This window comes from Anomaloglossus baeobatrachus, chromosome 2, assembly GCF_048569485.1.
Source record: "Anomaloglossus baeobatrachus isolate aAnoBae1 chromosome 2, aAnoBae1.hap1, whole genome shotgun sequence".
Lineage (NCBI taxonomy): Eukaryota > Metazoa > Chordata > Amphibia > Anura > Aromobatidae > Anomaloglossus > Anomaloglossus baeobatrachus.
Window position 1 is genome coordinate 470,580,475 of NC_134354.1, and position 14,326 is coordinate 470,594,800.

Sequence of the window (14,326 nt, forward strand, 5' to 3'; positions counted from 1 at the left end):
ACGGTCTCTCAGTAAAGGTAAGTTCACACAGTGTGTTTTTCGTGGCGTTTTTGCGCAGTTTTCAGGTGCGTTTTTGCTCAGAAAACTGCATGACTTTGCTTCCCCAGCAAAGTCTATGAGTTTTCATTTTTGCTGTCTGCACACAGCGTTTTTTTTCAGCTGCGTTTTTGTGGTGCCACAAAAACGCAGCATGTCAATTATTCCCGCGTTTTTCACTGCGCTTTTCATCCATTGAGTGCAATGGGATGTTGAAAGACGCAATGAGAAACGCAAATAGCTGCGTTTTGGTGCGTTTTGGTGCGTTTCTAAGACCAAAAACGCAGCTATAAACGCAGGAGGTGGGTAGTAAAGTGACATGTACAGGAAGAGGATTCCTTCTGCCAGTAAACACAGAAGCGTGAATCCTTCCGGTACCGTCACCGCTGCTTCCACCTCCCGTCCTGTGCATGTATGCTGCCGTGCGGCGCCATGTCTGGGCGGGAGGTGGAAGCGGCTGCAAAAACAAAAGTGAACAGTAGAAAAAAAAAAAGTTATACTCACCTGTCTGCAGCCTCCCAGTGCCATGCCCGCTCCGATCTCCTCTCACGGTATCGCCGCTCCGGGTGTGTGCAGTCTCCCCGGGCAGTACGATAGATGCAGGACCTGGCGATGGATCACCTGATGCAGTCACCTGACGCATCAGGTGATCGTAAGTCTCGGGCTGACGCCAGCGGCCGGCTGGCTTCACCTATCAGCGGATGCGTCAGGAGACTTCATCCCTGATTACTGGCAGCTGCTGCAGCGATCGTACGGGATCAGACTCCGCTGCAGGAGCTGCCGGTAATCAGCACATAAGTGAGTATTTTTTTTGTGTACCGATGCATCTGCTGATTGTATAATCGGCTTTTATACAATCAGCTGATGTGTGATGTGATTCAGCCCCTAGAACCTGACACATCATCTGATCGGTATGCCTTCCAGCAAACCGATCAGATGATATTGGATCCGGATTGGACGGCGCGGGACCCTTGACCCAGGATTACTGCGGAGGGGGGTTCTTTATTTCAATAAAGATGGAGTCACTAATTGGGTTGTGTTTTATTTCTAATAAAAATATTTTTCTGTGTGTTGTGTTTTTTTTTTTATCTTTACTAGAAATTCATGGTGGCCATGTCTAATATTGGCGTGACACCATGAATTTCGGGCTTAGGGCCAGCTATACAGCTAGCCCTAACCCCATTATTACCCAGCGAGCCACCCGGCATCAGGGCAGCTGGAAGAGTTGGATACAGCGCCAGAAGATGGCGTTTCTATGAAAGCGCCATTTTCTGGGGTGGCTGCGGGACTGCAATTCACAGCAGGGGTGCCCAGAAAGCATGGGCACCCTGCACTGTGGATTCCAATCCCCAGCTGCCTAGTTGTACCCGGCTGGACTCAAAAATTGGGCGAAGCTCACATCATTTTTTTTTTTAAATTATTTCATGAAATTCATGAAATAAAAATTCCCTATATTTTTGGTTCCCAACCGGGTACAAATAGGCAGCTGGGGGTTGGGGGCAGCCCGTACCTGCCTGCTGTACTCGGCTAGCATACAAAAATATGGCGAAGCTCACGTCATTTTTTTTGTTTAGGGGGGGGAAAGAAATCCTGCATACAGTCCTGGAAGGAGGATGCTGAGCCTTGTAGTTCGACAGCTGCTGTCTGCTCTCCTGCATACACTATTGGATGGAGGATGCTGAGCCTTGTAGGTCTGCTCCCCCTGACTATCCCTCAAGCATACAGTCCTGGATGGAGCATGCTCAGCCTTGTAGTTCTGCAGCTGCTGTCTGCTCTCCTGCATACACTATTGGATGGAGCATGCTGAGCCTTATAGTTCTGCAGCTGTCTGCTCTTCTGCATACACTAGTGGAGAATGAAGAACACATTGAAGAAGGAAATGACATCAGACCTTTTTTTTTGTTCACTGATAAAAAACGCATAAAGACGCAGTGAGCAAAAGCGCAGCAAAACGCATCAAAAAAACGCACCAAATCGCGGCAAAACGCGTGCGTTTTTTGCCGTGTTTTTTTGACGCGGGTGCGTTTTTGTGCGGTTTTTGCCACAAAAAACGCACAAAAACGCAGCGTCAAAAAAACGCAGTGTGTGTACCTAGCCTAACAGTTGCCTGTAGAAGTATGTCAGTCAGGCTTAAGCTGGGTTTACACGCTGCAACATCGCAAAGGACATCGCTGTAACGTCACCGGTTTGGTGACGCAATAGCGACCTCCCTAAGTCTCTGCTAAGTCTCTGGTGAGCGTTCAAACCGGCAAACCTGGCCAACAACTTACCAGCGATCCGGACCTGCAGAGCGACCTAGCTGGTTGTTGGGGACGTTGATAAGCAGCCTTTTGAAAGGGAAGTTGCTAACAAAGTCGCTGAAAAGGATTCACACACTGAAACTTCATGCTGCACAGCGGGAAACAAAGGACCTAGGAATGGTCCTGAACGACTTGTAGTGATCAGCAACTTCCAGCAACTTCACAGCAGGGGCCAGGTTGCTGATAGGTTTCACACACTGCAACATCGCAAACAACATCGCTATTGCGTCACAAAACCGGTGACGTTACAGCGATGTCGTTTGAGATGTTGCAGTGTGTAAACCCAGCTTTAAACAGCTTGCAGGTTCCAAAGATGAAGAGATAAGGGGTTATCCAGATGAAGATACAAGGAGCAGGCCAGATAACCCCTTATCTCTTCAGATTTGGAGTCTGCAAGCTGTTTCAGCCTGACTGACATATTCCTCCAGGCAACCTTTACTTAAAGACCTTGAGAAAGGCCGCAAGGCCGAAACATCAGTCTTATCCAAGGTTGGTTGATCTGTTACTATATTAACCCTAGAACGCGCAAGCATAACAATCTACCATAGAAAACAAATGACCTAGCAGGCCTGCGAGGCCCCAGGTATGCGTTCTAGGGTTAAAGAACCTTTGCATGAATATTTGACTCCTCATTTGTGGACCTGAGATAATCAACTATATATAAGAATTTTTTCTCATGATCACGACATTATTTTGCTGGCAGTATATTCAGGGATATTCTTAAATATTGAATATGCTGTGGGTCATAAGTCACAATTCTCTCTGACTTTTGTTCACAAAATAAAGATAATGGTGCATGCTTCAATTTTTCCACATGGACACAAAGTCCATGTGGGAAATTTGTAATGTGACTTATGCTATTATGCCACGGACAGAAAAAATGGTCGAGGGAATTTTGCCTATGCCAACCATTAAGCCCTTCCCAACACTGGTTATATCAGTATGTTCTATTTTGGATGGTGTTGTCACAAATGGACGTACCAGAATATCCTGGAGATCGTGGGGGCACAGGAGCTTGTGCCAAGCATGATACGCATGAAAGCACAGCTTGATGCACATCTTCTGTATTAACAGCCAGGGCAAGTGCCACGACTGCCCTGCAATGTTTTGTAAGGGAATTGCAATGACTATACAGCATTTGTGGGCAGCTGCTGCCACCTAAAAGACTCCTAAGGCTAAGTTCGCACACTGCAATTTTTTGACACTGCGTTTATGTGCGTTTTTGGCCGCTAAAAACGCACAAAAACGCACCCGCGTCGAAAAAACGTGCATGCGTTTTTACCGCGATTTGGTGCGTTTTTGGCTGCGTTTTGCTGCGTTTTTGATCTCTGCGTTTTGCTGCGTTTTTCCAATGCATTGCATAGGGGGAAAAAGCAGAAAAACGCAGGAAAGAATTGACATGTCCATTTTTTTTTCAAGCTCAAAAACGCAGCTTAAAAAAACAGTTGTGTGTGGACAGCAAAATTTAAAACTCATAGACTTTGCTGGGGAAGCAAAGTCATGCAGTTTTGAGGCCAAAATCGCACCCGAAAAACGCGCAAAAACGCCACGAAAAACGCACTGTGCGCACATAGCCTAAAAGCACAAGGTGCAGGTATTTGAGAAAGGCTGGAATACAAAGTGACTTGTTGCAACTGGGTGAACAAGAGGCTGAGCACACTTGAGACATGTGAACTGCTTTGATGCAAGAGAGATATAGAAAAAAACACAGGGATCAGGAGGGGCAGGCAGCCATCACCTTGCCTTTTTATCAAGTCACTCCTATAAGGAAGATTGTACTACATAGCCAAGTTTCAAGAGGACATATCAGGGACCAAAGCGCCACTACTGCTGAAAACTAATTGAGGGACATTGAGAGTCTTTCCAGAAGTTAAGACATCTTGTGTACTTGAGTGAAGACGGAGCAAAGTTAAAAGGTTGTGTTGTATTGATAGCATTAACAGACGAATTGACTGAGGAAAATAGGTCCAATAGAGCAAGCAGAAGTCTGATCGCGTGAGCAGTAGTCCGATCAAGGGCACAGATTTTTGGTGCATATTTCTGCCAGAAGATGCAAATTTGGTGCAGATTTCGCAAGAAATATCTGCACCAAATCCATATCTCCTAGAAGAAACAAGCATCAATACTGCATCACGTTTTTGGTGCATTTTTGCGCCAGGAGATGCAGATTTTCTGCAACTAAATACTCAACATGAACATATAGCCTAAGCCAGTAATACGGCAGTGTGTTCATTGAGTTCACCTTCCATGACTACATAAAGTTTAGCTGAGGTGAGTTCACTGAGTTCATTGATTTCGCCTGAGATCACAGCTGGGGTACCATGGGAACCGCCAGCTGTGACCTCAGGTGAATTCACTGACATCAGTGCTCTCACAGCTGCAGCTCCGTCAGTGTGTACTGGACGCCGCAGTGATCGGTTTCTAATGTGACCATGCACTGTGACCTCAGGATGTAATAGAGCCAGATTCATCGTAGGACGTTGTGTCTGCAGATTACATCAGACCTGCACAGGTGTTTTGGGGGTTAGTAAATTGTAGAAAGAGGGTGTAATTTAAAAAAAAAAAAAAAATCCCCGTGTTTTGTTTATTTCTGTTTATTTACACGATTAGTAATGGTGGGGTCTCATAGTTGACTTCCCATTATTAACCTTGGTTTTGATGACAGCTGTGATTTTTTGACAAATACAGCTGTCATTAATCCCTTATATTATCCTGATTGCCACTGCTCCAGGACAATTGGGATGAGCTGGGTAAGCACCAGGATTGGCTGCAAGCTGCTATTTTTAGGCTGGGGAAGGCCCAATATCTATGGACCTCTACAGCCTGAGAATATGAGCCCCCAGCTGTCTGCTTTATCTTGGCTGGATATCAAAATTGGGGAGGACTGCACGCTATCTTTTTAAATTATTTATTTAAATAATTTTAAAAAAGCATCATGGGATCCCTCATATTTTGATACACTGCAAAGATAACACACACAGCTGGGGGCTGCAGCCTGTAGCTATCTGCTTTATCTTCACTGTGTATGAAAATATATGAGACCCCCACACCATTTTTTCCTATTATTTACTTATTTTTACACTCCGGGGACCCAGAAAGTTAGCGTGAGGGCAACCAATCACAGATGCTGGCACGCCAGCAGTCTGACTGCAACTGATCACAGATGCTGTCATAGAGGGAAGCAGTGCATATTCAAAAGGTTTAATGAGCGGACTAGGAAGCAGTGTGACTGCTTGATATGGTGGCCTATTATACCCTACCACAAGCAGGGTCTAACAGGCCATTTGTCATTGTAACGCAGACAGATCTAAAACCATGTAATATATGTGTAGTGCAGGGTATTAGACAATTGATTAGACAACTGAAAATTAAAATCCCATAAAGAGAGTAAGTAAAAAAAATGTAAAAATATTGAAAAAAACCCCCCAAAGAATAAAAAAACTGTATAAATATTTGGTATTGCCGTGTCTAGTATTACCTGACCTATAACACTGTCATAATGTTTAATCTTTACCGTGAAAACTGTAAAGATGTCAAAAAGGCATCATATTGTCACACAAAAAGTGGTATAATACGCAATCACAAAGATTTAAGTAAATAAAATATGGCATCCCTGAAAATGATGGCATAAAAAATAAATAAAAAGTATCCTTGAATTTTTTTTGTTCATTCTGCCTCCCAAACATCAAAATAACAAAAGGTCAAAAAATGCTATGTACTCGAAGAGGGTACCAATAAAGACTTCAACTTGTCGTGCAAAAAATAAGACCTCATGCAGCTCTTTTTGCAGAAAAATAATGGCTTTCAATCATCTTTTTTTAAAGTGTGTTTAAAAAAAATATATAAATCTTGCATTGCTATAAGTGTTCTGACCTAAAGAAAATAGCTGTACCACCCCTTACACTCGACAAGATCGACGTTAAAAAAAGGAATTCTTGAACTGCTGTTGATTTGTTTACTCTGCCACCCAATTTAATCTCAATTCACATTTTTGTATATTGCCAAATAGAGGCCTGTGAATTATGGTTATATTTATCATAGTGAATGGTTCCATATGAATTATGTATTTCAGACATTTAAATGGGACCCCCAATGTTAGAGACCAGGTTAGAGCATAGGATAAACCGGACCTTAAAAGTGATCCAAAATGTTATCTACCCCAATATGTCACCAACTCAATTAAAAAAAAAAAAAACCCACTCAGCCGTTGCCATCTATCAATGGAAATATAGGGGGTTTTCTTTTTACTAGATAGCACAAAGGCTCTGAAAAAGCGTCATGACTCTCTCCCCAAAACATTATTCAGGAGGACTTGAGAAGAAGGGAATGCTATTTGACTTTTAGAGCACAGATATTTCAAGAATAGTTTGCGGACTGTATTCTTACAGTGGCCGAACAGCAGAAATTCTCAAAAGTAACTTCACTTTGGAAATCGTAACTATAATATAGTGGTGATTTTCACTCCATAAATATTTTCCAGAAATAAGTACGCTGTGAATGCTGCAAATTAAAATAGATTTTAGTACCCAATACATTGTGCCCAGTTTGTGCTTCTGGAGACACACACCCTGTAAATTGACTGGGTTCTCCTTGCTACAGTAATACCAAATTTGTGGACACTAACAGCAGCATTAAGCACACTGTGGAGCTCAGCAGAGATGGGAGCGATTGATTTGCAGATTGTGCAGATTTATCTGGATTTCTTTTGGGAGCGCAATGTGGCTCATCAAGAGCCTTTGTGCTACCAGTAATGTGGAAACCCCCTAGATTTCCATGATCAGATGATGGACCTAAGTGGGGTTTTTTTGTGGGTTGAGTTGAAGTTTTTCTTGGTACCATTATGGACCACTTAAGGCTTAGTTCACCATTTATCCTGTGTTCTGTGTCGTGGTTTCAGAGGTGTATAAAACTGTGGTTGACCGTACTTTTGTGGGTACCTAAAAAGACAGACATCACTAGATCATGGTCTAGACAGAGTCTATCTGCGCCATTATAGTGAATGGATCCATTGGGAGTTTTGTCTAATTCAAGTATTTCAGAGATTTAGATGGAATTCCCAAAGAAAGTGTTCAGTGTAGAGCGCAGGATGAATGTGAACTGAGCCTTATTTTGATGTTTGGGAGGCCAAATGAACTAATCAACCGCAATTCAAAAATTGGTTGTTTTTGTTTTTTTAAACTTTTCATCGTGCAGTATAAGTGTCAGCTTTATTTATTTCCATCATTATAATTATAGTTATATTAGATTTCTAAATTTTTATTGTTTTGCTACTTGTGGAAACAAAAACAATTTTGTATACAAAAATTGTTTTTACGTCACCATATTTTGAGAGCAATAATTTTTACATTTTTCTGCTGCCAGAACCATGAGAGAACTTGTTTACTGGGATGAGTTATTTATTTTGTTGGCACCATTTGTGGTACATAGCATTTTTTGGATCTCATTCAATTCAAATTTTTAGGAGGCAAAATGATATTTTTTTTATTCTTCGGATCAGTACAATTTCAGTGACATATTACACTGTAACATTCAGTGACATTATATAGGTTTTTTATCTTTTGCAACTTTTGTACACTGAAAACTTTTTATAGAAAAACATTTTTTGCATCAGCATGTTTTGAGAAGTGTAACTTTTTAAATATTGTTTTTAACAATGTTTACTAGAGATGAGCAAACCCGTGGATGTTCGGGTTCACCAAGTTCGGCTGGACTTTAGTTAAAAGTTCAGTTCAGGACCCGGACTTGAACAGAGAACTTGACTGTGAACCCCATATGTCAGTTGACACCCAAACTATAGTGCTGTAAAATGGTTGTAGTAAGGGCTAGGGGGCTGCATAAGGAAGCAAATGGGGGCAATGCCCCTGCAAACAAATGTGGATAGGGAAAAAATAAAATAAAAATGACGTGGGCTCCTGTTTATTTTTGATAACCAGCCCAGGTAAATCAGACAACTGCAAGCTGCAACCCTTAGCCGTTAGCTTTACTTTGGCTGGTTATCAAAAATAGAGGGGATCCCAAACCTTTCAACAAACTTTATCAACATACTAACAGTACACAAACTCGGATACATTTTTCCAAGACTCAAACACCTGGTGTTTGGTGCGAACCACGAACTTTACAGTTTGGGTTCACTCATCCCTAATGTTTACAGTAGGGATAAATTGTGTGACTATTTTGTAGATCGGGTTGCTTTGGATGTGGCAATACCAAATGTGTCTCTTTTTTCATAAATTTTCTTTGACATAAAAATGCATATTTATTGGCGCCACACAGCATGTGAAATAAGTATTGAACACGTCACCAGTTTTCTAAGTAAATATATTTTTAAATGTGCTAAAATCGTGAATTTATCATCAGATGTCAAAAACAACCCATCCAATCCATACAGCAAAGAAATCAAACCATAAAATGTCCATAAATTTAGTGATGTGTCATAATGAAAAATGACACAGGGAAAAAGTATTGAACACGCTTACAGAAATGTACTTAATCCTGTGTACAAAAGCCGTTGTTGATAAATACAGCTTCAAGACTCATCCTGAATGGAGAAACTAGTCACATGCATCCGGTGTGATTCGGGCCCATTTTTCCACACAGACTCTCTTTAAATCCTGAAAGTTCTGTGGGTACCTTCTATGAACTATAAGCTTTAGTTTCTTCCATAAATTTTCTAATGGAGTCAGGTCAGGTGATTGGCTGGGACATTCGAGCAGTTTTATTTGCTTTCTATGAAACCAATTGAGAGTTTCCTTGGCTGTGTGTTCTGTTTGTTTTGCTGAAATGTCCACTCTCGTTTCATCTTCATCATCCTGGTAGATTGCAGCAGATTTTGTTAACAAGAATGTCTCTGTACATTTGTTCATTCATCCTTCCCTCAATTTTATGAAATTTGCCAATGCCATATGCTGAAAAACAGCCCCATGCAGCGATGTTCCCACCTCCAAACATCACTGTTGGCATGATGTTTTGGGAGTGATATGCAGTGCCTTTTGGCCTCCAAGCATGGTGTGTTATGGCATAGAAGAGTTCAATGTTGTTTTCATCTTACCAGACAATATTCTCCCAGTATTTCACAGGCTTGTTTAATTGTTCTAGAATGGGTCGTCCAGTTGGCTGCTCCTTCCACGACGTCTACGGCTAGTGCGCATGCGCGCGCCGATTTACCCCAGCCAGAGTCTAAGCTCGGTGTTTTGCCTACTGAGCATGCTCAGCCTGATTGTGTCATTTCTGAGACTAAAGCCTGCTTTACACGTTGCAATTTCGCATACGATATTGTATGCGATTTGCAATGCTCCCATCGTATGTATGGCACGTTCAATTTGTTGAACGTGCCGCACAAACGACTAACCCCCGTCACACGTACTTACCCGTCCTTATGACCTCGATGTGGGCGGCGAACGTCCACTTCCTGGAGTGGGAGGGACGTTCGGCATCCCATCAACGTCACGCGGCAGCCGGCCAATAGAAGCGGAGGGGCGGAGATGAGCGGGACGTAAACATCCCGCCTACCTCTTTCCTTCCACATTGCCGGCTGGAGCCGCGGGAGGCAGGTAAGATCTGTTCAATGTTCCCGGAGTGTCACACACTGCGATGTGTGCTGCCTCGGGAACATTGAACAACCAGACGTGCAATTCGTCAGGATTCAACGATGTGTATGCGATGAACGTTTTAATGTTCAATCGCAATCGCACGTACCTGTCACACACTACAATGTACCTTACAATGCCGAATGTGCGTCACTTACGACGTGACCCCGCCGACACATCATAAGATATATTGTAGCATGTAAAGCGGGCTTTAGTCCTCAGTTCAGGCTACTGAGCATGTTCCCACAATTAATCCTAACAGCCTCTTTGCACAGGTACTTGGACTTCGTGCTGTGTCTAAGTTCTGGGATGTGCCTACTGAGCATGCTTGTTGCCCAAAGTAATTCACCAGCGGACAGTGCCCATTACCCTTGCCATGTCATCTGGGCATAGGGAGACCATTTCATTTCTGGTTCTCCCTAAGGGTGCAGATGATATTCTGTTGGGTATTCCTTGGTTGAAGCGGCATTCCCCACATATCAACTGGTTGTTTGGGGTGATTACACGGTGGAGTGAGTCTTTTAGCTCCCACTGCATGTCTCCATCTTCCGCCCATCGCTCAGTGGTATCTTTGGTGACTATAGACCATTTGAGTGGGATGGCAGCTAGAGGGGGGGTACTGTTACAAACTGGCGCCGCCATAGCAGCAAGCAGCCTTCTGCGGTTCCTGTTGCGCCCAGGCGCCGGCTGCCGTTCTTGGCCATGCCTCGGGTCGTCCAGTTGGCTGCTCCTTCCACCACGTCTAAGTGTGGGGAGGCGGCTAGTGCGCATGCACGTGCCGATTTACCCCAGCCAGAGTCTAAGATTGTGTCATTTCTGAGACTAAGTCCTCAGTTCAGGCTACTGAGCATGCTCCCACAATTAATCCTAACAGCCTCTTTGCACAGGTACTTGGACTTCATGCTGTGTCTAAGTTCTGGGATGTGCCTACTGAGCATGCTCAGGCAGATAGTCTGATTTCTGCGTCTGTTGTTCAGGCTACTGAGCTTGCTCAGGCACTTAGTGCATTAGAGCCTAGGTCCAGTAAGGACCTCACTGAGCATGTCCGTGAGGTGGCAGGCCCTGATAGAGCAGAGGGTGTCAGGTGTCCTGATGACGTGGCCACTCTGGACTGGTTCGCAGAGGCCCGCCCTATGATCTGGCACCTCACCATTGGTCGTCAGACGATGACTGGCGAAGTGTTTGGGGCGTGGCTGCCATGAGGTCATCATTAAGGAATAACGTTTGGAACTCCATTCTATGTCTGAACTGGGTGCAAAAAAACTAAAAAACATCACTATGGGGAGATAAGGTATGCACACCAGTGACTATGGAAGGGGAATACATGGAATAGCAGAAACTGCTGTGTGAATACTGACATGAAAAATTCAATAGCTATTTGTAAGAATGAAATGTGAAAAATGGAACCTGCATTACTGCCATGAATATATGAATAAAGAGAAATTTAGCTACTGAATTGATCAATGCAGAAGAGCCCCAACACTACGCCAAAGTATTTCTCTACGTTGGGGTCCCTAGCTTGTGTGTGTCCTCTCATGCAGTTAAAAAACTTACCGTGTATGGGACGCTGAGACCCAGGCTATATATGCGTATAATGTGGATTGGCAATAGGTGTGTATGGGGAGGGTTCACAAACGAAAAACCACTAACATTAAGGAATAACGTTTGGAACTCCATTCTATGTCTGAACTGGGTGCAAAAAACCTAAAAAACATCACTATGGGGAGATAAGGTATGCACACCAGTGACTATGGAAGGGGAATACATGGAATAGCAGAAACTGCTGTGTGAATACTGACATGAAAAATTCAATAGCTATTTGTAAGAATGAAATGTGAAAAATGGAACCTGCATTACTGCCATGAATATATGAATAAAGAGAAATTTAGCTACTGAATTGATCAATGCAGAAGAGCCCCAACACTACGCCAAAGTATTTCTCTACGTTGGGGTCCCTAGCTTGTGTGTGTCCTCTCATGCAGTTAAAAAACGTACCGTGTATGGGACGCTGAGACCCAGGCTATATATGCGTATAATGTGGATTGGCAATAGGTGTGTATGGGGAGGGTTCACAAACGAAAAACTACTAACATTAAGGAATAACGTTTGGAACTCCATTCTATGTCTGAACTGGGTGCAAAAAACCTAAAAAACATCACTATGGGGAGATAAGGTATGCACACCAGTGACTATGGAAGGGGAATACATGGAATAGCAGAAACTGCTGTGTGAATACTGACATGAAAAATTCAATAGCTATTTGTAAGAATGAAATGTGAAAAATGGAACCTGCATTACTGCCATGAATATATGAATAAAGAGAAATTTAGCTACTGAATTGATCAATGCAGAAGAGCCCCAACACTACGCCAAAGTATTTCTCTACGTTGGGGTCCCTAGCTTGTGTGTGTCCTCTCATGCAGTTAAAAAACTTACCGTGTATGGGACGCTGAGACCCAGGCTATATATGCGTATAATGTGGATTGGCAATAGGTGTGTATGGGGAGGGTTCACAAACGAAAAACTACTAACATTAAGGAATAACGTTTGGAACTCCATTCTATGTCTGAACTGGGTGCAAAAAACCTAAAAAACATCACTATGGGGAGATAAGGTATGCACACCAGTGACTATGGAAGGGGAATACATGGAATAGCAGAAACTGCTGTGTGAATACTGACATGAAAAATTCAATAGCTATTTGTAAGAATGAAATGTGAAAAATGGAACCTGCATTACTGCCATGAATATATGAATAAAGAGAAATTTAGCTACTGAATTGATCAATGCAGAAGAGCCCCAACACTACGCCAAAGTATTTCTCTACGTTGGGGTCCCTAGCTTGTGTGTGTCCTCTCATGCAGTTAAAAAACTTACCGTGTATGTTTTTGCACCCAGTTCAGACATAGAATGGAGTTCCAAACGTTATTCCTTAATGTTAGTAGTTTTTCGTTTGTGAACCCTCCCCATACACACCTATTGCCAATCCACATTATACGCATATATAGCCTGGGTCTCAGCGTCCCATACACGGTAAGTTTTTTAACTGCATGAGAGGACACACACAAGCTAGGGACCCCAACGTAGAGAAATACTTTGGCGTAGTGTTGGGGCTCTTCTGCATTGATCAATTCAGTAGCTAAATTTCTCTTTATTCATATATTCATGGCAGTAATGCAGGTTCCATTTTTCACATTTCATTCTTACAATAGCTATTGAATTTTTCATGTCAGTATTCACACAGCAGTTTCTGCTATTCCATGTATTCCCCTTCCATAGTCACTGGTGTGCATACCTTATCTCCCCATAATGAGGTCATCATTGACGTGGCGGTTCCGGATAGGCCGCTAGTGATGTCGCTGATGATATGGCACTCTGCTATTGGACCTTGTTGGTTCCACCCTGGGTTTGGGGCGGATCTAGGTTATAAAAGGGGCTGGAGACAACATGGAGGTGCGTAATCTTCACTCATATTCACTTAGAATTCATGGTGGCATAAACCTTGTTGGAAGCGGTAGGTAGGGCTAGGTGAACGGTGCCTGTCACGCCAAGATTCGTAGCTCAGCACATGAGGGTCAGGCGCTGTGCTTCCTTGATACCATTCCTCTTGTGCTATAGCAATCCAGTGACGTTAACTGGGCTGCGGCTGCTGCGTCACCTGTCCAGTTGTGCCTTCTACGCACACTGACAGCATACCTGCTGCGTCACCTGTCCGAGAGTGCCCTCTACGCACACGGACAATGCACCTGTTGCGCTACCTGTCCGGTTGTGCCTCCTACGCGCACGGACTGCATACCCCAGGACCCCTGTGGAGTTAACAGGGTGTTCCAGGATTGGGTGTGTGAACCTGTTTTCCTCCTTGGCTTCAAAGTCAATCCTACTGGTGTGATCCCTTGGTCTCACGTGTCTTCTACACACGTGGCCATTCGAGTAGTGAACAGAAACGCTAATCGAAGGACCGCTCAGCCTGTTGTGTCTGACACACGTGGCCGAGAGGGCGCTGTCGCAGCGGTCTTCTCGGTCAACGCTACCTGGTCACCATCCGGTCTGACGTGTTCCCTGCACACGTGGTTGGGGTTGCGCCAATTCCACAGACACGCTAACTGGGTTGTCGTCCGGTCTGACGTGTCACTACACACGTGACCAGTTCCCTGGGTTATCTCAGAGCCATCCAGCTCTATAGTCTCCGCCTAACCCACAGGGTGCCAGCAGCTCCATTACCATCTGGAGCACGGTGGGCCCCGACTGGCGATTGGGATATATACCCCCTCGTCCTAATCTGCCGGTTCCCCCGTAACATATGGTTTGATTTCTTTTCATGTGTGGATTGAATGGGTTGTTACAGATATCTGGTGAGAAATTCAAGTCAATAGCATCTTTACAAATATATGTACCTCAAAAATT

At 43.6% G+C, this 14,326-nt stretch overlaps 1 protein-coding gene across 1 annotated transcript in view; it reads right to left on the minus strand.

The window, feature by feature from the left end:
• Positions 1-14,326, minus strand: part of LOC142291659 (uncharacterized) — a 1,021,181-nt gene that overhangs the window by 821,095 nt on the left and 185,760 nt on the right. The gene's annotated exons all lie outside the window — the stretch shown is intronic.